At 43.6% G+C, this 24599-nt stretch overlaps 1 protein-coding gene across 11 annotated transcripts in view; it reads left to right on the top strand.

Moving 5' to 3' along the window:
* The window catches only part of SIPA1L2 (signal induced proliferation associated 1 like 2), a 280300-nt gene that overhangs the window by 121564 nt on the left and 134137 nt on the right, over positions 1–24599 (top strand). For 6 of the 11 annotated variants that reach the window (XM_033009216.2, XM_033009207.2, XM_033009226.2 and 3 more), the window contains exon 4: positions 10665–11196. The gene's annotated coding sequence lies outside the window, so the exon portion shown is untranslated. The other 5 variants (XM_033009172.2, XM_033009181.2, XM_033009193.2 and 2 more) reach the window with 5 other exon arrangements.

The raw sequence follows: 24599 nt of genomic DNA, 5'->3' as shown, positions 1-24599 counted from the left end.
GATGGTTTCTGTATTAATTAGTTGAGCTCTCCTCTTGAAATTTTCAAATCAAACAGCTGACAACACACACTTATGAAAACACAAACACATCTATGCTTATTTATTACTATTAATAATTTTTTTAAACAGATGCTGGCTAGACTGCAGTTTATGAATCCATATAAGGTAGCATAAAAAGAGGATAAATGAGTAGTCCTACTATAAATCTCTTTTGCAGGAAAACACATTCCTTCATGCGGAGAGCTGCTGAAATTACGAGTTTTGATAATCTTGCATCCACTTTTTTTTTTTTTTTTAAATATGTCTTCCTCTTCCACAGTGCCATTTGTGTGTTTTATTTACCAAAATGCAACATATACACCTTCTTCTCCACTCCTTGCAGCCTCCTGGCAAAAGAGTCAGTGTTCGTCTCAGAAAATTCAAAGGTGCATAATCAGAGTTGCTAAAGGGCTTGAGCCAACTTTTTTGAGAGGTCATTGGACAAATTTTTTTTTCAACTTGGAGGATCCACCAGATGCAACATAGCAGATGTCCAGATATCAGTGTCATCTGCTGCCTTGACTCAGAATATTTTAGACACAAAATACAGTGCCTAGCTTTTTTTCTCAATTTCTCTTTTTATTTTTTGGACAGCTTAAGCTGTATGAAAAGATTGTACCCACCATAGTTTCCCATTGCTGCCAGATGACTGAAAAAGAAAAGCTAAAGCTAAATTTGGGTGTGCTGTCTCTTTTGGAATACATTTAGTGTGCAGTCCCTTTTCTTTCTCAATTCAAGCATTGCTTCTAAAGCATATCTGTGAATCACTCTTAAAAGCATCAACCATGGCCATTTCAAAGCATCATCTGCTTAACAAATTCAAAGCAGGTTGACCTGTTTCCCCATGCTAAAGCAGTTTACCTGACCTGTTAATTTTAGAGGATATTTCCAGACAGTAGCTTTCTTACTTCTAGATCCTGATGGGTCTGATTTTGATGCCCTCAAGTCAGTAATAATTTACCCTACATGTGCTAACATACCATTAAGTATGAATAAGAGTATCACCATCAAGCCTTATGTAAACTTGTTTCAGGCTCGTCCAGTACACCTTATTCTTCTCTTTCTCCGTTCTCATTTCTCTCTTCTCCTTTGATTTTCTTATAGTCTTGTCAGTTGTTTCAACAGCAGGTCCTGTCCTCTAGGACAACTTTCTGTTACCGCTCTTTGACTTTCCAAATCTTTCCAGCTGGGGTCTTGCAGTAATAAAACCTGTTGTCAGTCAGGTGTAACATTTAGGCACTGTTAGAGATGCAACAACTTTTGATTTTACATGGCCTTGAGGTTCCTCAGTGCTGTCTGATCTTCCAGTGTACAGAACATCCACATGTGAGGCTGGAGGAGAGTTGCAGGAGGTTGGCTAATGCAGCTGCACTAGGATAGACATACGCAAGAAATTATTTTAGGTACTGAAAGCAACATTCAAAAAAAAAAAAAAATAAAAGGCAGGACAGAGATGGTGTGCTGCTGAGACCCAGAGGAAGCTTTGCTGGGTAGCACACCGTGGCTCAGTATGCTACTGCAGGTTTCTCTGCCCAGCGCTGCCCTGTGCACAGCCCCTGCTGGGTCCTGGCCCTGCAGCCTGGGAGAGGGGGCAAGCAGGGCAAGACACTGGTACCTGCGTTCAGTTCTTGGCTGAGTCAAGGATTTCTTGTCACCTTGAATATGTGCCTTACTTATCTTCTGTTACTATTTCCATCTGTAAAATAGGGAGAATATGTTTCAGCTCCTCACAGAATAATTGTGAAGGTAAATCCAAGAAAACATTCAAATACTATTAATAAAAAGTAATAATGCTGGTAATACAATTTATGAGAGGGGTGGAACAGAAGTTCCTGTTTCTAGAGAGGTAAAAGCTTATTCCAGTTTCTTTTTATAGTATTCCTTATTATTCTAGAGGTGCTCCTGGTTTTGTAATTAAATAGTTTTGTTAAAAGAGCTCTCCTCCCCTGCCAATGCATTGGAACCCAACAGCGAGGCACAGGCAGCTCATGGGTAACGTCTGTTGGTCACAGATCTCTTGGGGTTTGACTTCAGGCAAAACATGCATGTAGCCATTTGAAAGAAAACCATGCTATGTAAACAAAAAGCTGCATTTTGGTGTCGTTGGAGATTCAAAAAGTCATCTCTCTCCTGGTCTTGATCTTGTTCCAATTGGAGGTGATGGGAGCTTTGCTGCTAATTTCATGGGGATCTGGGCTGGGGTGAGAAAGCTAGCAGTGACATTTAAAGATAAGCAATGCCAGCTAGGTAATCACTTCCAGAGCACTGGGGAAGGCAAGCATGTTTTGTACCTTTCTGTCTGAAAACACAGGACTCTGACTAGTCAGCCAGGGGCAGACTGCAGAAATTAATCAGCCTCCCATGCTGGGGTTCGCTAAGCCATTCTGCAAGAAAGCCTCATTCCCCTACGGGTGCTTTTGTCTTCCTCTGCACTCCTTCCCAAAGGATCACTGCTAGTCCCCTGGAAACCTGTCTTAGGGCCACTGCCTGTGCTGGAGTCCTTGATTTACACCCCCATGATCACCACTCTTCTTCAGCACCCATGCTGCTTGCACCAGCACCGCTTCCAGTACGTCGTGCCTTGCAGCCCTGCCGCAATGCTGCTGCTGCTGCGTCCTTGCACTGCAGGAGGCAGTGGTAGAGCTGAGGCCGCTTGCTGAGGAATAGGGGGGAAGGTGCTCCGTGCCTTAAATGTGACACTTGCCTGGTTGCTCATGAACCCGGTATTAGACTGTTTCCAAGAAGCTTCCCAGCACACATGGGACAAGACCCCTGTAGGCCAGTCTTGGGGAGACGCTCTCTGCTTACAAGGTCCTTGCGCTGCCCTGCCCCGAGTTGGGGTGCCTTGTGCCACACTTGTGAGCAAGGCTGACAACTGTATTTGACTTCCTTGGGAGCAGACCATGCAGAAAAGGGTGCTTGCCCCCTCCTTTTCTTCACCACTGCGCAAAGCAGGTTGGCACCCAGGTTGCCACACTGCATGCAGTGAAAGCAGCCGTGCTCAAGAAGCTAGACAGAGATGGCAGAGCTGAAGCTGATTTGCTATATTTAGCACTTAGCTAGCATGAGCCACAGTTTGCATGAGGAAAGGAGGGATCTGCCTCACTGCTCAGGACAGATTTAGGACTATGCACAGCAGCGTTATCTCATGTTACTGTGTCTTCATTATTTTGACAGTGGCCTGTTTCAACTGGCTGTAAGACAGCACTTCATGAGGCATTAGGCATAATTAAAACTAACTTTCAACTGCCAAAACAAACAACCAGACTAAATGCATTTTCCTTTATTTTCTGTTGTCTTTGTTCCTTTACTGAGTGGAGTTACATGGTCTTTCAGAACCGTTTTCCCAACCCTTCTCAATTTTGGAGTAACCTGAAGTTTAAGAGCTGGTGATCACTTCTGCAGAGAATACCTGGGCTTGGCTCCATCCACAGTAGCAGCATATGCAAAATGAGGTGGGAGTTCCTGTTTTGGGAAAGTTAAAAGACACAGTGCAAAAACAAAAGCCAATTTACAGCTCTTCTATAACTCACCATGGAGTGATGTCGTTTTGACAGGTGAGTGACAGTATAGCTCACTGTACTGAGGGAGAAATTTCTGAGTAGCCAGAATGTCCCTTTGTAATGTATGTGAAAAGGAAAGTAGGCCAGAGAAAGAAACAGTTTTCTCCTAGTACAGTCATGCTTGCTCGACAAAACTGAGAAGATAGTATCTACAAAAATACCAGCCTTTCAAAAGCAACAAGAATTAGGAGATTACCCGAGTGTCACTACCTCATTTACTGAATCTGTGGAAAACTCTCTGGAAACTTGAGCTGCATGCCTGCTCATTTTTGGCTATTATGCAAAGAGTAATTACATTATCAACCAACCAGTAAAACAGGCAAAAACCCATGGTGAATGCTACCGTTCCACTGATCTATTTAATGGATGAATGCTCTTTTCATTTCACCTGCATCTGATTTGTAAAGGAGAGAAGGCAAAATAGAATAACAGCACTAAAACCATGAAAAAAGGGGATGGGGATGTTTGCATTGTTCTGTGAGGCACCATGCAAAGACTGACTTTTGACCAAGTTTGCACTGCTAAAGGCATGTGACTAAATTTAGCACTGCGTGGACCCATGTGTCCTGAAAATGGCACAGCCCTGTGACCATTATGCTACCAGACCCCACAGACCTACCCCTCAGCAGGGCTTGCTGTTTTGGGTACTGCACTGCACCTCCTGCTCTGGCTCTAGGGCAGCCTCTCCAAGCTTAGGGCAACTCCACGGCGATTTGCAAATGTACACAAGCTCTGTGACATTTTTCACGTAGGGAGGAGAAGAGATGGAAAAGACCGATGTTGTTGGGCATTTGAAAGCTGTGTACTTCATCTCTCTCTCCTTTTCTGTGCACCAGGTTCTTGCTGTAAGACTCCAATAGCAAACTCACTGAAGAAGACTAAAAGATTCCTACAACGTCAATAAGCTTTCAGTCAGGCCAAAAGAGCAGGGTTATGTTGTTGCCTGGCTGCTCCAGTTCTCCTATGTCCACAGTGGCAGGCTGTCAAATCCAGTAATTGACATAAAATAACCTTCTAGCATAAAATGGGAAAAGCAACAGCAACAAATGGAAATGATAAATGAGAGGGGAGGAAAAAAAAAAAAAAAAACAAAACAAAACAAACAAAAAAAAAAAAAAAAACAAAAAAAAAACAACAGCTGATGTGTTCTTAAGTTTCTCAAATACACAAGTAGTTAAAGATCGAAGAGCTGCAACTGAAAATATCAGGGCTCAGCTCCTGCCATGTGTGCCTGTCATAACTCTCCCACGGAGCCCCACCCGTGTGGTCAGCCAGCCCAGAGAACCTGGAATGCCCCCCTTCTCCGAGCCTGGCAGGGCAAATGCATCTCCTGGCGGCTGCATCATTTTGCAGTCTCCGGCCACCTGAGTAGCTGTGGGTAGCAGAGCTGCTCAAATTGACACCAGCTGGCTGAGCAGTAAAGCCTCTGCTATAACATTCCCTCTTGGGTTGACTACCCCAAACTTTTAACCGCTCAAACCCGTTGTTGCCCCTGTGCAGAAAGTCTGCAAGCCCTTGTCTGCTGGGATGCCAAGCCTTGCTGCCAAAGTCGTGCAAGTAGCTCATCGGGGCAGAACAAAATCAGGTCAAAAAACTCCAGAATTTGGTCTGAATCCCTTATAACTTAAGCGGAAAGAAGCCTGAGGGTATTTGCAGTGTTTCTTCTGTGGCCTGCTCATTTCTGAAGCAGAGTACTGGGTGAATTCACAAGTTTTAATGCAGCGTCAGAAGAAACATAAAGGTAATGTTGTTACACTACTCCAAGTGCCGGGTGAAGAGTCATAGCAGAAAAACAAACCTCACCAAACTGTTAGATGTCTCATGATAGATGACTCAGAAACTCTTTGTTTCCTGCTACACTGTTACCAATTTAGCAGGCTGCAAAACGAGAAAATGGAGCTGTGGATGACAAAGAAGAGATAATTTGTGAAAAATGCCCACAGTTTGCGGGGTAGATGAAAGACAGGATACAGCAATTACAAAATACCAGGAGACACGCTATGTGGGCAAAGGGTGTGTCCAGGTTCTTCAAACATTCGAGCAATTAAAGTCTGAGTTGTCTTTCTTTCCAGTCATTTTCGGTGAGCAGAAGCAGGTGCCTTCTCCGAAGGCCACTAGTAGATACATCAGATACATGTTGCATCTGGCAACAAATGAAAGGCAAACATTTAGGCTCTAGTAATCCTCAGTTTGCATCCTTTGTGAATTCCATGGGGGAAAAGTGTTTCCTGATAACGAAGTGTAGAAAACAGTCCTATCAGTGGGATGCCACAGCACAGAACAAGAGCAGAAGTTCAGAGGTTATTATGAGGCCCGTGTTGAAGATTATTCACCTTTGCTTCTCTTACGTGAGCCAGATTTACCAGTGAAATTCATTTCATGTGCATGCGATCCAAGTAAGGCTTCATCATCTACCACATAACCCCAAAGATAAAGAGTTAAATACAGCTTTGGGCCATGTGTGAACCACCAAAAGTAAGTGAATTTGCATTTTTATTACACTGATATAGTTTGGTGAACTAAAACAAATAACTTTTCTAAGATTTGTGAATCAGCCTGTAAATTAAAATGTTCTGTATTTCAACTCCAAATGTTGGTCAGCAGAGCAATGCTATACAATAGGCCCACAGAATAAGCTGTGATCGGTTCCTGTCATTCAGCTGTTTCAAACTGAATGCCTTAATGAGAACTGGGAGATGCAAGGTAGAATGAGAGCTTAGATTATATTTGCACAATTTGAAAAGTAACTAAACAGTTCAATGGCAATTTAACAAAGATCCATGCTTGAGGAAGACATGTCCCCGGGGTTCTTGACAGTATGGCATCTACATTCTCCTGTATTTCAGGAAGGAATTTAGAATGAGCTCAGAGGGAAAACAATTCAGAGAAAAGCCATGAGAATTATTATGGGAAATGAAAAACAGATCATAGCGTAAAACTCTGAGCACGCTATCTATTTCCATCACAAAAGAACTGATTGAGGAGTAACAGAGTTACAGTCTCTATATACCAGCACTAAGCACACAGCATAAATGAGCTTTTCAGTATAATGGACAAAAGTATAACAAGATGCATTAACTGAAAGGTGGACAGTTCAAGCTAGGGATAAGGCACACATTTTTAACAGTGAAAGTAATTGAAACAATTTACCAAGGACTTCACTGATTCTTCCATCAATGAGGATACATATAGAATGGCTGGAGATTTTTCTAAAGACAGCTGAAACAAAAATTAATTCACAGGAGCTCAATGGCATGTCATATACAGGAGGTCAGACTAGATTATCACAAATAGGCCTTTAGGGCTTTGAAGTCTGAGAATTTATGGGAGATTGAAAAGATATTAACAAATATTCTTCCAGTAGAATGTCTTTAACAAAGATCAATCTCTCTATCTATCAATGGATTTTCCATAATTTCCATCACTGTCTTAAGTCTTTTCCAAATAAATTAGATTAGTGTAGTGAGATCAATAGTGATTTCACAGCATCTTCTCTTTTTCAGCCTGCCTCAGTTATTGAAAGAACTATCTAGCCTAAATATATACAATCTTTTATTCCATTTGAGAAAGAGCCCATCCAATTATATCTAATTAAAGCATGTTAAAATGAAAGTTTTAATGAACACAGTAAAACTACCAACTAAGAAAACTTCTTTAAAAATTAGCTCTGAACATTTTTCTATCAAGGGCTAAGTATTTTTACAAAATAACTTTGTTTACAGTTTCTAATTTCAGATTTTTTTGAGTTAGTCAAGTGCAAAAGTTCTGGTTGGACCATGTGGAAAATAATTTTTACATGCTTTAATAGCCCTGCTGACTTTCTTTCATCTTTCAAATACCCCAAACTTTGTCACATGCTAAAACAAAGTCTGGAAAACGTCAGTCCCAGAAAACATGCTTGTCAAATTAATAGCAACCAGAAAAGGAGTGGTCATATTAAAAACTGAACTCAGTGATAATTAGAAAGGAATTTTGGTTCCTGTTACCAGTTTGCCTGACCTAAGATGCAGACATTAAGAGACCTGCCAGCAGAAGTTGCTCAGGAGATGTGCTGAAGCAGCCTGCCTCTTGGTGCCCAGGCTGTCTTTTCTCCCTGGCTGACTTCACCCACAAGCCGCATCATGCCAATTTACTCCAGTCCTTTCCCCTCCCTCCTCAGCAGAGTTGGATGTTGCAACCTATTTACAGTGAGGAGATTCTCTTGCTGGGTGAACTTTCTGTTACCTGGCAGGAGGAATTCCTTGGGAATGAATGCAGTCTCAGGATCTGTGAAACAGCTAAGGGATTAGAGATGTCTTTTCAAGTCACTGGAGGTTTCTGATAAAGAGCACAGCAGCACTTTGCCGGAAGTGCGGGAGAGTACTGATCCCATGAAAGACTATGGGAGATTTTTTGCAAGTAGGAACTGAATATTCATGTTAGATATTGGCTGTTATTGCCCCAGTCCCGGTGAAAAGTGACGGCTGCAAATTTCACAGGTTTTATGCAAGTCAACTCACACTGCTGAGGAGTGGTATATGTTACCCGGCATGACAATGCATAGAGAATCCAGACTGGGAATATCCACGGTACAGTGAGATCAGCATGGTGCAAGAGAAATTTTTCCTGCTTCTGTCTGCCTCTCTTCTTTCACATCTGTACTCTTAAGGCTTTGTGTCCGTTGAAAGACCCTCAGGTGGAACCTGTGGTAGAAATGTATGGAGCCAGGCACACTATTGTCTCAGCACCACCAGAAGAAAGCCATTTGGTGGCTTCCCAAGAGCTTTGCAGCGGAGGAGAGGCTACAGCTGCCTTGCTCTACCATAGTCTTACCCTTGGAGATACATCCACTGTCAAGACACCCAGGTTCTGCTTCCTGTTACATTCAAATAGGGTGGACCTAGCTTATTGTCTGAAGTGCACTTCAGTGAAAAACAAAACAAAACAAAACAAAAATAAAGTGGTCACAACTGAAATAGTTGGGGAATTCGTGAAATAGTGTGGACTTAAAAGAACAGCTTCTTTCCACAGTGAATGGAAGCAAAAGTGGCTGTGAATCTCATTTCAGCATCTAGCAGAAAAACTGCCAGCCTAGTTATAGTAAAGATGATAATATTATGTTGTTTAATCTTATCTGGATATGTCCCCTCCAGTGGTTTCCTGCTGGTAAACCACAGAGAAGAGGGGCAGTATTAAGTAAACTAGAGGAAGTGAGATGAAATATAGTATGCGCCTTTGGTTAATAGGGGATTCATGTGAAGTATATTGCTGATTAAAACCAATAGTATTTTCTTCCATCTGGGCTTTCAAAACCAGTTTCAGAGGATACAGAGGATGTTTTGTTTCACTGAATTGCTCGTAGTCTAGGGAAGCCACTGGGATGAAGTATTAGTATTGTGGTAAACTGCGCTTGTTCTTCAAGAGCAACATGTGAAATAGGCACTTCACAGCGTGTGAGTAGATGGTTTCACCCACGTAATGTCCAAATGAAAGGGCAGCTTGGGGTTAGAAGAGCAAAATCCACCCTCAGCCTACTCAAGAAACTGCAAAACAGTCGTGGTTACTGGAATAAGAGCTCTTGTGTCCCCGGGCTATGTGCATGTGGCTCCGGGGCTGTTGGATCTACTGGAACCTGAAGTCTGTGGATTTGCCTGCAGCACTGACCTTGGCACCAGCCTGCGGATGGCACGGATGGCACGGTGATTCACAGGCAGTGTGCAACGCCGGCAGCTGCCTCCCTGCTACTGCTCACAGCCCTCCTCTGCTGTGACCAGCGGGAGTTGAGGTTGCTCCAAAGACCTAACCAGAATTCCCTTATAGAGCACCTCACCTCATTAACTGCATCAGGAAATACCGAGCAGTGTCAGCAAAAAGACTGGTGAGTGAGATGACATCTTTATGCATTGGTGAGATCTTGTGCTCAGTGCTTACTTACTTCACCTGGATTCTAGGCTTGTGCCCAAGGCTGAGAAACAAACTTAAACTTTCTTCAGCTTGCCTATTCATGAGTGCCTTGTGTCAGCAAAACGTGCCTCATCATGTGGCTACCGGATGTTTTCTCCACCTCCTGCACCACTTCCAAGGATCCCACTCTGACCCACTTCCCCAACAATGAATGGAAAAGTCCACTTTTGTCGTTAGAGTTGTCTGCATCACTGGGAACAAACAGTCTGTAGGAGATGTTGGAACAATTCCCTGCATATTAATAGTGTCTGATGACTGGCTTCAAATGTGGCTGAGCTGGGTACTTTGAAATTAAATATGAAGGGGAGAAGTAAAGAAAAGATACTGCAGGAAAAAGTTGGCACCCCTCTTAACCAGAGCTGCCCAGGCTGTGGCCTGTTGGATGTCTCCTGTCCAGTTTCTGCTTGTATGTTATCTGGCCCATAGCTGAACTGGTACAACACCTTCCGGGTCCATACTGTCAAAGACTGGACTGTCCTGCTGTAAGGGACTTTCCCCAAATCTGTGGCAAGTGAGTGTCCTTCATGAGACAATTCAAGTAAAATACATGCAACCTGGAAGAATTAGAAGCTGAAGGGAAAATCAATCTCCTCCTTTCTCCCCACCCTTTTCAATTACATTTTTTTTTGTTTAACAGTTTTCAGTTTGGGCAAGGGATTCCTCTTATCTAATTTGCTCTTCTGCTCCTGAGGCTTGAACAGCCCTTTATTATTGCAAGAAGCTCCTGTTTACCTCTTTTCACCTGTGTCCTTGTTTCTGGCCCTTGTTCTTCTCTTGTTGACTCCCTGAGGGTACACAGATGGTAGCCTGGAAGCCAAAAGGAATGATACTGGAGGAGTGAGAGAGTGAGGGGGAAAAAAAGTGAGAGAGGGAAAAAAAAAGTAAGAAAGAAAAAAAAAGCAGTGATCACAGCAAGCCTCCAGACTCTCCTAACAGCAAAACCCTAATACATATCAGTGTGCTGGATCTTGTCAAGATGCAGGTAATGTATCATTTTGGGAATGCAACCTAAACAACATTTAGCTTGTTGGCTGTAAATGTTTAGACCTATTAAGTAAGGTGTCACAGTTCCGTCATGAAGTACTGTCAGCTGAGAAATATTTTTTTTTTTATTCACAGGCAGTGCCACGGTTAGTCTCTTCTTTAATGGTGGACGTCAGCCTCAGAAGCACCGCAGAGCAGAATGCCTCAGCATTTCCCACGTCCCAGCACAGCCCGCTTACACAGGCTGTGGGCACTGGGTGCAGAGGGGTGAGTTCGCCCTACGTGCAGGAAGGAGTTAATCTCACCGCTGCAGTCTGGTAGGGGCTGACCAGCGTTTTTTTTCAGAGGATAAGGAAGCGCCGTGACTTACAGATAACTTCAGTCAGGTTTTTTCAAGCATAGCGTGCTTTGGGATAGTAGGTGAAACACGGAGGTATTCGTGGGGAAAACTGGTTTGCATCCAAGGCACTTTATAAAGCGAGCCTTTAAGAGGAAACTCAGTAAACGCAAATATTGTTCTTCGCATACAAATTATTAGAGCCCTGATACCTATCAGCGTGGCACGCCGTCAGCTTCCTAAGTTTGCACGTGAAACGCAGCCGAGCTCGTCAAAGAACAATTTCTCTTCCCTGACGATACGGGCGGCAGCGGATCAGCCGCGGCAGAGGTAGGTCAGGCCTTGCACCGGCCAAGTTTAGCAAAGCACAGCGAGAGCCCGGCCCCTGCGCGGAGCTCGGCGGCGGGGGCTGGGGGGGGGGGGGGGGAGGCAGCCGGTCAGGTGGAGCGGCCAGCCCGGAGCGGGCAGCGCGGGGAGCAGCGCTCCGTCACGCGTGTTTCATGGAGCGTGGGGTCACCGGGCGCTTCCCGGGTGGGGGGTGCCAATGGCTGGGCGCAGAGGGGCGGTTTCAGACCTGAGGAGAAGGACGTGGAGACATAGCGCGGTGGGTGGGTGGGTGGGTGTGAGGGCTAGCTGCGAAGAGCGAAAAGGAGAAGAGAAATCGGGAAGGGCTCTTGCTCAAGAAGATCCTGAGAGCGGGGAGAACAGCTGTTCTGGGCATCCAGTTCTCCGCCAGAGCGAGGGAGGCAGCGTACAACGTGAGTGACAGCAAGGAGAGGAAATTCAGCAGTCGCTGCAAAGAGTCTGAACTCCAGAAGGCAGCTTGTCCTCGGAGCGAAAGGGGCGCGTTGACATAAGCGGCCAGAGCACTCCAGTAACGAGCACTTGGCCAGCACAGAAATGGGAGGCAAGGACTGCCTGCTACACTCTGGGCTGCACTCACACCTCTCCTCGTTCCCTGTCCTTCCATGGACATTTTCCAGGCTGGTTTTATAAGGAATGATCCTTGCAAGAAAGATGCTGTCTATAACACAATTAAAGTGGAAAAATACACTGTTCCTTTCACTTACAGTGTATTTTTTTCTGAGGCTCTTTGTCAAGACAGGAATATTATTCCTGTGGTCATGCTTCACTACAGAGACGGTCTGATGCCTACCTGGACTAGTGATTTTGGGTGGAAATTGTAACATTCAAAAATATCATTTTAACTAAAACAATAGCACTCAAGAAGGCACCTAAACACTAACCAATTAATGTAATGTTTGCCAGTGCTTTTAGAGGAAGCGTTGACACCTTCAAGTTTATTCTAATAAGCCTGGGTGAACCTATGCTTAAATTTGTGATTGTGGACTGTATTTCTTGAATTAAAAAGTATATAAAAGGAACAGTTAAGCACAGTAACCTAAAATTTGGCCTACCCTGGGTGTTTTGGATCTTTGGCATACACGTGGCAGTTCCTTTCCACTAAAGCCTTCTGCTCTGTTTCCAGCAAAGGGTAGACAGTGAGGAGAAGTTTACAAGGCAGCGGAAGACTTGTAAATGTCAACAGGCAGCCTGCTCCCCAGAGCTGAGCGAACTGGTACAACCAGAAAGTTACGTACCCACGAGAGGTGGGCGCGGGCGGAGGGGAAAGCAAGCGAGAGAGGACTGGAAAAACATAAAAGAATCCTGGGCTGTTTCTGGATGAGTAGACTTTATTCCAATGATGTTGCAGGCCTTGTAATTTGGGGTAGCAGATGGGAGCAGCCGCATCGGTCCCGATAACATCTATTTTGCAACCTCTGTGTAGAAGTGGGCCCTATGATTGCAGATACAGTCCCTTGCAGAACTGGCCCGCAAAGTAGAAATAGGGAAATTCGAATTCCCAAACCAGACTTTGGTTTGCTTAGCAGAACGTGTGGAGGAGGTGGAGGAAATGCGGCTACCTAGCCATGGCTTATTTGGCAGACAAACTAAACCCGTTCAGGGCCGCGCAGCAGAGAGGGAAGGCACTGCCGCTCCTGACCGTGTGCAGTTTCAGAGCGGTATACAGGGGGCAGAGCGCGCAGGACGGCTCCGAGGGCTCCGCTTCTTCGTTAGAGGTGTCTCCGGTTTAAAGCTGTAGGTGAGCCGGGGCGCCGCGGGACGCGAACAAAGCCGGAGGCAGCCAAAGCCTTGGCGGGGGTCGCCCCCCCCACCCCCCCCCCCCCCCCGCGAGCCCGGAGGGGCTCCGAGGGGCTTTCGCTGAGGCAACGCAGAACCCAGCGGGGCGACGCGGCGGCCCGGTCACCCCGGGGCTCCCGCGGGAGGGAGCCGGGGGGGCGCAGGGGCCCGAGGGCGGGCGGGGCCGGGCCGGGCGGCGTTGTCCAGGGTCTTGAAAACGAAGATGGATCCATCGTTCCCGCCCCCCCCCCCCGCCCCCCTCATTCCCGTGCGGGTCAGGGGCCGCGCCGCACCCGCACCGCTCCGCCGGGGCTTGGCGGGGGCCCGATCCGGCCGGGCCGGGGCGGCAGCCCGCGCTCACCGGCTCGTTGCCCCGGCACGGGCCCTTCCCGGGTCCCGTGCTCCCCGCTCCCCCCGCCCCACCTGCTGCTCGCTTCCCGTTCACAGCCTGGGCCCGGGGCGCCCCGCGGATCCCCCTCCCGCCACCGCGGGGGGAGAAGGGAGGGGGGAGCGGGGGAGGTGGGAGGCGGTGGACACGCCGCGGGGGCGGTGTTTTGGTTGCGCGACAGCGAGAGTGACCAATGCGGAGTTAGCGGTCGCCCCGTTCCTCCCCCCCCCCCCCGCCCCCGGGGCCGGGGCGGTGTAGCCCGTGGGAGGCGTGGCCGGAGGGCGGGGCTTGCGGGGCGTGGGAGAGCAGGCGGGAGCGTGCCGGCGCTGCCCCCGCCCCTCGCGCCGCCTCTCCCCGTCCGGCGGGGGAGGCGCGCGCCAGACCCAGCGCGGGGCAGAGCGCGAGGGAGCGGGCGGCAGGGCGGGGGTGGGAGCACGACAGGCGAAAGAGTGAAGCGCGGCGCGGCGCGGCGCGGTGCCAGCCCGCGAGACCCTCAAAGGACGCTCCTCCCCACCCTCCCAACCCGGTTCCGTTAATGTCTCCGGCGCCCCGCGGGCGGCGTGTCCCGCGGGAGGTGGGTGGGTGGGTGTGGGGGAGGAGCCCGTGAGCGCCGAGGGACGGCGGGGTGAGCATGGGGGTCCCGCGGCGGGAGCAGCCGGAGCGCGGGCAGCGGCGCGAGCGGCGGCGGCGGCAGCAGCAGCAGCAGGTAAGGAGCGGCTCCCGTGCCCTGCGGCGGGGCGGGGGACGCGGGCGGGGTGTTTTCCCTCCCGGGAAGGACTCGGGAGCGGTTTGGGAGGCGGGGGGTTGCTGTGGGGCGAGACCCATCTCCTCTTCCCCTCAGGTGCCGCTGGGACGGAGACTCGGCTTCTCCGGGCTCCGCGGGAGGACGGAGGGCTGAGGGGGGGGGGGCGGGGGGGGGCGGGGTGGAAGCGGCGAGGAGCCGCGAGCTCCCATTTTCCCACCCCCTCTCCCTCCTCCTAGCACCCCGTCCCCGCCGCGGCCCGGTGGGGTGGCTCTCTCCCGCACTTCGCTTTTATAAAACAGCGTTGTGCTCGGCTGTAGAAATCGTGGCCGTGGGGGCGACCGGGGGCGTAGAGCGGGTCGCCAGTCACCTGCAGGGCGGGTCTGCCGCCGGCCGGAGCGGCTCCGCGCCCAGCCGCCTTGCCCCCGCCTCGGAAGCCCGCTGAAAGAATAATGGCAATTACGGAGTAAGTTTGCCGGGCTCGGACATCTCTGGGGTATCGCTGTTTTTCGGAGCGGAGACGGTGCAATGGGGACCGGCAAGCGTCTGGGGTGGCAGAGGGGAAGATCCTTCAGCCCGCGGTTTTACTGCTGTTTATTGAGTTATTGTGTACGAGGCGCAACCTGGATCTTTTTTTGCACTCTTTGTTATCTTGTAACACACTGATACGTGTTCAGTGGTCCGTTCTCCAAACTTGGTGTTCGAGTCGTTAAATGATAGTTGAGATCAACTTTGCTTTAGATTTTGTTTTCCCGGCTCTGTCCCTTCTCTGTGGTGCTCGGCAGCGTTTTGCTGAGGTGGTGCATGTACGTCCGTGTGAATGTGGAAGTAGGGTTACGCAGTCCTGACAAAGACAACTCTGAAGTTGACAAATTTCAGGTACGGATACTAACGTTCACGAAGTGGGTCAGTAATCTAGCTAAGTACTTGGTGCTGGATTGTTTTAACATATTAGCGATTTGAATATTTGCTTTCAGCCTGCTATTACTAGAGAAAAGGAGCTTTGTTTTTTTATGATGCAGAAGACATGCAAAGTTAAAGAGAATTGCACATGTAAATTTTCCCGAGCTCTTTTGTGCGCAATTTTCACTTCTAAAACTTAACACTAGATGGCTTTCTTATATCAGATATCCAACAGAGGAGGGAAACATGTAGGCTGCATAGACAGATTACTATTTCTGTATTTGTCTATTTTTTTTTTTTTTCCTTGCGTGAATAGTAAACTACCTTCTTGATCAGTTCTGCACTGATTAGACCAGAGCAGAATTTGAAGCTTGCTTGCTGGCTGACATAATTCATTGTTTTTATCAGTTCATCTTGCTGTTTATTAGACAGTATTTTATGTATGTGATACCAATATCTAAAGGAAGTTTGTTTGGTTGGTAGGTAACTCGGCAAAATATTTAGGTTGCTTTAAAGGAAGGCAGCTGGATAAGGAGGGATGTTTGAAAATGGGAAAACACAAATGATTCGGTCTCAATTGTTAGTTTGATGGAATGGACTTATTTTAAAAGGACTGTAGTGCATTAATACTGTTTGTTCAGCTATTTTTTCCCCAGATTCTGTACCTAACTTAGACTGAAGTATTTTGGAGTTGGATTCAGAAACATAATGCATCACAGTCTGCTGGATATAGGAATGCCAAGGCCTGATGCCTTACTAATCTATTTCTCATGTTTTTTTTCTTAAACTGTGCCTGTTGTCAGTGGAATGCATTCTTTGCCCCCCCATTTGCTTCTTCAGTAGTGGCTCTGAAATACTTCAGTCTTAAATTTGATCTTTGAAATATCTTTTATTATTAATGCAAACATGTTTAAAGCATCAAGAGCTCTAATGCAGTATGGATATTTAAACATCACTTAGGCTCCACAACAGTTCATGTAAAATTTATGTAGCATTCATATAAAGCTAGATTTCAGAGCAGTCCCTGAATGTATTGTCTTGGTTTCACATGCCCAGTGGGTTACCTTACTAGGTCATGCAGCACTTAGATATAGCGAACAGGAATACCTGTAAGGATGCCAGACTGTTTCACCAATCGTATTGGATCAGTTAAAGATCAAGTCATTCATATATGCCAGGGGTATAACATGAAACCTAGTACTAAACAAAACCTCAGTTCTTTGTAGCTGGTATTTGCTTACTGTGAAAATCAGTACTTTTAAAGGTTTCTGTTCTATTTTTCTGAAAGAAAGATAATATAGTTTTTTGTTTTCTGTTTTTTTTTTTTTTTTTTTTTTTAACTGACATACCATTACTTAAGTGCGTTGTGAAATACTCTTGCAAATGAAGAGTCAAATGAGGAACTAAGCAAAGCAGTGGTCAAACAGGCAAACCCATCCCTTTCTTTTGCTGTTTGACCTTCACAAGGGAACTGAGGCAGTTCGTTTTTTCACTTTCAACTTCGTTTTGGACATAGTAGTCAGATGTTGCACCTAAGCTTTTTACATGCAGATCAGCAGTTTGAACTGCAGGAGGAAGTAAATATTTTATCCTTGTTTTGGCTGGAATTAAGATCATATTTAGAAGGTTTATACCTTTTACCGATGAGTGATCTAGTTTGGTAATATTGAGTGAGAAATGCTATGTTATTTTGAAAATACAAGTTTCAGATTGTGGAAAGAGGGTGGGGTGCTGGGTTATCTAGTTTCTCATGTTATTCATCCAAGATTACTAACAGTAGCTGTATTGACAGCTTGAAATGAAATCGTGGTTTGATGAATGCTCTTTTCTCTTTCCATGCAGTTTTTGCTTTGCAATTTAAAATGCTTGGGCAAGCTGGGTTGTGACTCAGTGAAGTGGAGAGGAGATGGCTGTTTACTTTATGTATTGCAATATTGTACTCCATAGTAGAAATTTTTGGTATGTTATGTAGCATAATTTATATCTGATTCTTTATAACATTACCTCTTGCAAAGTTAATACAAACTTCAGGTTATCTTGTTAGTTTTAAGGGAATTTTCATCCTCTTATAAAACTGAACAGTTCAGGAAGTTTAGAGTAGGGGTGACCCTCACAGTCTTTTTCTACCCTGTTTTTTCTACCTGAATAATTTTGAGGAAGTACTGTGAGGACCGTCTCCCAAATGCAAGAATCCAGTAAGAATTCATGCGGACCATTACGATGTATAGCTCTGACTACAGAATTTGTATTTAGTAGATTGAAAAGTAAGTTTCACATTTTTCTTTTTAACTTTAAAAATACCATTTTTTCAGATAGATTGCATTAAGAATAACATTAATTCCTCATGATGTTCAGTGATGCTGTATGACTGGTTAGATTTTAAAAGAATTGCTAGGACTTCACATGAATAGCTGTCTTATTTTTTTAGTTTGTTGTGGAAAAGCAAACTTAATGTTAAACATCTGATTTATCCTGACAATTAAATGAGACCCTGACTTCCTTTGTAGTAAAGCATTGACCCCAGATTTAAAGCCATTTTCAGGCAAAATTGAATGAACTGAAGATTGAGAAGGATTCTTATAGTTGGTGATCCTCGTCTAACTTTTAGCTAAAGGCAGGACGAGCGGTAGGCAGAAATGTCATTGTGATTATACTGCACCATTGTTCTTACTAGAAGGTATATAGACTCTTGTTTGGATCATGAAAGTGCAATTACATCAGCGGTTAGCTATTCATGATTTATAAGTGGATTCTACTGCTTTTCTGGAGTTTGTTAAATAGCGATCAGTTCATATATAATTAAAGGTTTTGTTTAAAAAATGTCTTGAATCCTCATGGAGATAGTCTTCTGAACACCTAATAAATGTAAGCAACTGCTGTCCCATCTTGGATCTGCAAGCAAACAGCTTTATTTGGTCTGATGCTTGTAAAACAGTTTAAGAATAGTAGATGTTTGAAAGGAGGTAGGCATTTGGTTTAGTTGCTGTTAACTGGGGATCCTGTGTTACTTAGGAAAATGACCTGTATTCACTTTATTCACTTGTGTGGGTTTTTTTGGTTGGTTGGGGTTTTTTTTTGAAAAGCTGAGAGATGTAATGTAGAAAGATACTGTAGCTGTTTTGGAAGTGAGGGAATCAAGGAGGCTGGAGAAAAGACAGTAAATCGTCCTGTAGTGGCTGGAAGGTGGTGGTAGCTGAAGTTGTCATGACTTCCCCTCCATCTCAGCAGCTCAGGTGAAATTCTGAGCACAGGAATTGGAGTTTTGCCATTGACTTTGAATCTTTTCTTATATAATGTCTCCATTTGTTGTACTGAATCCTGCAAGTGACATATCCAGCTCTGCAGATATTTGTATAATCCTCCTATATTATTTGCCGTTCCTTCCTCCCTCCCCCTTTCCCTTCACTGCCTGAATTCTCTCTGGCACAGTGGCTATGGATTGTGATAATGTCTGCCTGCTCCCTCGTCTTTTAGGTAGGCTTTTGAATCATAGGTATTTCACAATATGTCTTTTCAGGCTTAAGTTACATGAAAATGATTTGATGGGATTTGTGTTAGAGTACACATAATAGAGATATGAAGTTCTTGTACAACTCAACAATTTGTCCTTCCATTCCCCTTTTGGTTTGCCAACTTTTATTTTAAACCTGATACTATCTGTGATGAAACTATAGAACTCTTCTACAGATTACATAAACAGATTGCAGTACTTAAGGAAATGTATTTATAAGGAAAGGTACTCAGAACGTTAGAGGTTCTGTGGCAGGTTAATTCAAATGGAATAAAATGCTTTTTTAAAATCTAGTATATGCTCTTGAACACCTTCATAACATTTTTATGGTGGGTTGTATTTTTGCTGTTTTTTCTTTATTTTCTTTGACACTTGTTTTGTTCCATATATATGGGAGAGAAAGGAGATTCTGGGCCACCTTGTATTTCATGTTGGATTTTTACATTCAGTCAAATTGGATAAATTGTGAAATGATGTGAGAATGAAATGGCAATTATGGTGAGTGAGGACAGAGTAAAGTTTTCTATAGGTGTTATAAATGGACGTACTGTTAAAATACTTTTGATGTTATTTTTCCTTTCATGTGGGGGAGTAAGAAGGAATCCTGCAATTAACGCATAGGTAATAAAACTGTAATTGCAAAAGCAGTTCTGTCCCCTATATTTTATGTAGAAGGCATTTAAGAAAGATATGAAATTCCAGTCTGTGGGGTTTTGTTTTACTTAATTTGTTTGTGGGTTTGTGTTGTGTGGTGTGTGTTTTCTGTGTGTTGTTTTTTTTTTTTTTTTTTTAACTTGAGAGTTACAAGTTATTTAATCACACTGTTTTCTGGTTGTTTTCATTGTACATTCAAGGAAAAGAGCACTCCTAAGTATTTTTCTAGGCTCTCAGAACTGAAAATGAATACTTGACTTTTAGCATGAAATCTCATTGCCATATTAGTGTGACACAAAGTAGAAAAAAAGTGGAGGAAAAAAAAAAGTGTGTCTGTGTATATGCATGCATTCTCATGCATAATGTGGATGTCATTTACAGTGTGCAGGGAAGCATACGTAGTTTGCTGTGTTGGTCTTCCCTATTGCAGTAGCCTTTGAAGAATTAGGAGCATTTTATGCTGATCGAGTTGTCTTTGCTGTTCTGCTGTAGTAAAGTAAGCCTTGGTTGTGCATTGTAAGGTTGTCAGGACAACAGCTTATTATTATTGTTGCTCCTGGTAGTTTTTCTCTATAGCTATGGAGGGAGCTGTCTCAAAGAGAGTGGCTGCATTGCCACGTTGGGCTGCAGGATTGCCAGCTGTGATTTGGGTTCAGCATGATGCTCTGGGTTTGTCATGTAAAAATCCTAATTGATGATGAATGCAAACCCAGTGTGAGAATAATTTTGTTCATTGGACTAATGCAAAACAACCCATTGTATTTACAAACCCATGGTGTATTTTCTCAGCAGTATAGTCATTACTCCTCTGTTCTCTTCCATCTGAGGCTCAGAGAAAAACGTATTATGTTTGACAGTATGGAACCTATAGTATGAGTTAAGACGAGGTAGGAATTAGTTTAAGGCTATGTTATGTCAGTATGCTCCAGTCTGACACTAGAGCTAACAAGTGAAGCCACTGGGGATTTCTGTTAGGTTTAGTTTGTCATGACTTCAACAAAAACATTGTATGAAGTTGGTGTTCAATGACAAGCCATACTGTAACTGTTTTAGTGTTGTCATTTAAAAGAGCTACTATTCTTGTTACATGGTAAATGAGAAAAAGAATATCTGTTATTACATATAGCAAGCTAAATGACTAAAAAGGTGCTTCTCTGAATGTGGTCGTTATATGCAAGAGGTGCACTAATTTCAGCTGAAATAAGTGTTAGATTATTGGCATCTTCAGGGGTGGAAAACTTGTTGGGATGTTCTGTAGGGAGAATTATATGAAATATAACAACTCCAACAACTTTGAGGAAATTTTTTTTTATTTCATAAAATATGCCAAAAATTTATTTTGGCACTTCCATAGCTTCCTTTTTATTGTTGTTGAGCTGTAGTAGTCAATTAAGATGTCCGGGTAGTTAAAATCCTTTATTAAAACAGTAACCTTCTATTTCAAATTCCCTTTTCAGTCAACTGAAACAACAGTCCATTCACAGAGTAATTTGGCAGAGATACATAGGCATCTGCATTCAGTTGTGGAAGCTGGCTAACAGAAGCTATTGGGATAAACTTGCCAATGCTCAAAATGTTTTCTCCTTTATCTGGCTGCCAATTTTCTGAGATCAGGCAAGTATTCCAGAGGTGGGTGTCTTCCCCCTCTCAGATTGTCTGCTACTTGCTGCCACCACCCCCAACAACTTCCTTAGTATATTTGTGCATCTGTTTGAATCACACAGCCTTGTTTGCATAGGAAACTGTTTCAAATGTATCTTTTTAAAGCTGGTGAGACAATGTGGGGTAAATATAGTGATTGATGTGATACATAACAATGTAGGACCAAGTTTGCTCACTTCTACCTCTCGTCAAATGTAGAATTTGACCAGTTTTCTACAAGAAGGAATCAGGTAATTTAATCTGATTTGGTCAAGAGCTGTACAGGTGGTTGCTCTACACTGAAAAACCCCAGGCTATCAAATATAAATTGAGCTCCAGCAATGTTTTCTATATGAGATGAGGCTTCTACTGTTAAAGCAGAGGGGTTTTCCAGGATTCTGTGCATTTGTTGGCCTCTAATGTTGGAAATCATTATTTTTGGTGGAGATTTCTGAGTGAAAGGCAAGCAGTACATTGTTAGTCCTAGAGACTGTCAGATTTGATAATTTTGCTAATGTCAGTGCTTCTCTCACACTTGGGATGCTTTGTGCTTTTTCTCTGTGGTTGTGTATCTTTAAGTGAAGTTTCTGTGAGCATAATTTCCCTGTAAACTTTGTTTTTTATCAAATTTTGCTGAGTCAAACAACAGGCTCAAAAAAAAATCTTGAGATGGAGGGAGGTATTGCACTGGGTGATTGCATAAGGCTTGTTTCCTTAGAAAATAACTCTTAAAAATAGCTGACCATTCTTTCCATCGTACTGATCTGCAGCAAGTGAATACTGCATTTTGTAAAGTGGTTTGGTTTTACTTTGAATTTTACTGCTGCATTTTAAAAGTATTGTTAAATGTGTAAGATTGTTAGGACTATCAATGTATAGAGTGTACCTTTGTGCCTGGTAATGGGCATACAAACTGTGTCTTTGTGTTCACAAATAGTTAATTGTATATCTGCCTTGCTTTGTGCCTATGAAAATACTGTAGCTGAGCATTAACATAGAATATTTACATATATGCATAGTAATAATAATTTCTCCTGGGAGAATAGATGCTTAATGGTAATGTTTTTCTTTTTATGTAGACTGTACTCAGCAGCGTCAATGTTCCTGTTCACTCATTTTACAACATTCGGTATGCTGGAGGTGTTTGAAGTTGCAAGTTTGAGATTCTGATGAACCACTTTTTTTCTGTAACACCTGTCTCAACCACATCTCTCGGTACAATTGTATGAATTCTTTGTGGCAGTTACAGGAATTACTATAGGGAAAAGTAATAATAAGAGACATCTAAAATATGTTAGATAGTCCTGTCTGTGATTTAACAACAGATTATAGGGTTGAAAAAACAACTCCACTGGACAAACCATTCCTCATGGACTCTCAGCAAGTGTTTAACAGACTCTAGTCTCCTATGGGTCACTGTGTGAAAATCTGCTCCACTAGAAATCCCTTAAGTAGAGGTCAATGTATCTGTTGCAGCTGTATATGAAATACTCATCAATTACATTGATAAATAAGTTAAATGCAAGTTAAAGTAGTTCTTTGTATTGCCTTGTTTGTTACAGTATGAAGTCTTTCCCATTTCATCATTCACGTGTAAAGGGGATAATGACTTTGGTTGGGTGGTTGAAATTGATTTTTATTTTCATGGACTGTATTTAAAGATTCTGAAACTGAAAACCTTTGTTATATGCATAAACATATTTTTCTTTAGTCCTACATTTTCTTCCATAATAGGAAGATATGTAGTGCAATTGTTTGTTGTGTGGTGTTTTTTTTTTTTTTTTTCTTTTTTTTCCCCTAAACAGTAATTAAAATGGCCTTGTGTGAAGTTCCTGAGTATCTTTTATATGCTTATTGATAGTCCCTGGGACCTTTCTGTGTATTGCTGAAACTGTAAATGCCACCAGATTAGATTTAATTTTGTTTATGGCAGTTTGCCCATCATCTACGTTGAGTTTATCCAGGCTTTTAGCATGGTTTTCACAGCATCTGTATAACTAAGTTGTAATGTTATGGTTTGCATGGGAGGATGGGTTTGATTGTCAGGCTTGAAACGTAGCAGTTAATGGTTCGTATTCTAGCTGGAGACTAGTTACAAGGGGAGTGGTGTACTGGGACCGATCTTGTTTAGTACCTTGATCAGTGACCTGGAGGAGGAGATGAAGTGTATCTTCATCAAATTTGCATGTGACGTCATATTAGGGGAGTAGCTGACACATTCGAGGACAGTGCTCTGCAGTTCAGAGATGCTGGTGGAATGGACCATAATGAACCTGGTGACATTCAACAGGGATAAATGCCCATTCTTACGCCTTGCAGCATTACAGGGTGGGGACTGACTGCTTGGGAAGCAGCTCTGCCAAAGGGGACCTGCGCGTTCTGGCAGACATGAGTCAGCGTGTCAGTCTTCACTCTGACAGTGAAAAATGCTAGCTTTATGAAAATACTAGGCTTTATGAACAGGAGCATAGCCAGTGGACTGCCAGTATTCAGCAACTGACCACCACATTGGATATACCCCATCCAGTTTTGGTTCCCCAAATACATTGAATAAACTGAAGCTAATTTGGTGGAGAGCCAGCAGAACGAGGGACTTGGAGCACATTAGGAGAGGCTGAGAGCTGGCTTTGCATAGCCTGGACAACAGAAAGCTCAGAGGACACTTAATAGCTGCCTCATAAGGTGATACCTGAGAAGTTGTTAAGAAGGCAGAGCCAGGCCCTTTAGAGAGATGCATGGCAGGAGGAAAAAGAGACAGTGGTCGTAGTCTAAAACAGGTGAGGTTCTGATTTGGCACTAGGAAACAAAAATCACCCTGACGACACCGAGGAATTGGAACAGGTAGTGCAGGCAGGTTTGAAATCTACATCTTTGCCAGTTTTTAGACCAGACTGGCAAAAGCCCTAAGCAAATTGGTCCAAATTGAGTGCTTTGAGCAGGAGGCTGGGCTAGATGATGTTCTGTGGTGCCTTCCAGGGTGAATTACTCTGTGAAATATTACAACTTTTTGAATGATAGTTCATCTGATAATTGAGAATTTTAGTTGATATTCCTGTGTACTGAGATTCTACTTTATTATACTACGGAGTATTTGTACAGACTATTTCTCTATTATGATGTTGGGAAGATCTTTTTACAAGACTATTATGTACTCATATCTCCTTTGTTTAAACCAGTTGACAAGAATTCTCAAATAAGTTATTGGCACTTTAATATTTTATAACTATAGTACTTAACAAAAGAATAAGCACTTAAAGAAAATAGCATCCTTTCAGATTTGACTTCAGATATGCTTTGCTCACCTTGTCACTGAATTCTAAAACATGAGTAGCAATATTAGAATTTGAATGTGTGAAATTCTATTGAGCGATTCCATTGGATCTCTTCCAAAAGATTATTTTACTCTTAAAGAGCAGGACATACGAGTTTGAAATTGGATCTCAGCCAGTCAAACCTACATTTGTATCTAGTTCTTTTGCTCTGACTACTAATTTTAGTATTGTGAAACTTTTGCTAATCTATGCTAATGCTATCCATGTGGCTGGAAAAAAAAAATGTTGTAATTTGTCAAAGTATTTAAAAATCCAAGTTAAAGTGGATGAGTTCTGAAAACAGCTGCTGTTTGTACCTTTTTGTGTTCAGTCAACCTCTTAGCTTCATTAACTATAAACAAGAGCCAGCGGAACCTCAGAAGATTGAGATGATTCTTGTTCTTGCTCATCCAACTTCACAGTAATTATGCTTTTAAGTAT

This window comes from Tyto alba, unplaced genomic scaffold (genome assembly GCF_018691265.1).
Source record: "Tyto alba isolate M040663 unplaced genomic scaffold, T.alba_DEE_v4.0 Super-Scaffold_22, whole genome shotgun sequence".
Classification (NCBI taxonomy): domain Eukaryota; kingdom Metazoa; phylum Chordata; class Aves; order Strigiformes; family Tytonidae; genus Tyto; species Tyto alba.
The sequence above is the reverse complement of the archived record's forward strand: the minus strand, read 5'-3'. Positions and strand labels throughout refer to the sequence as shown.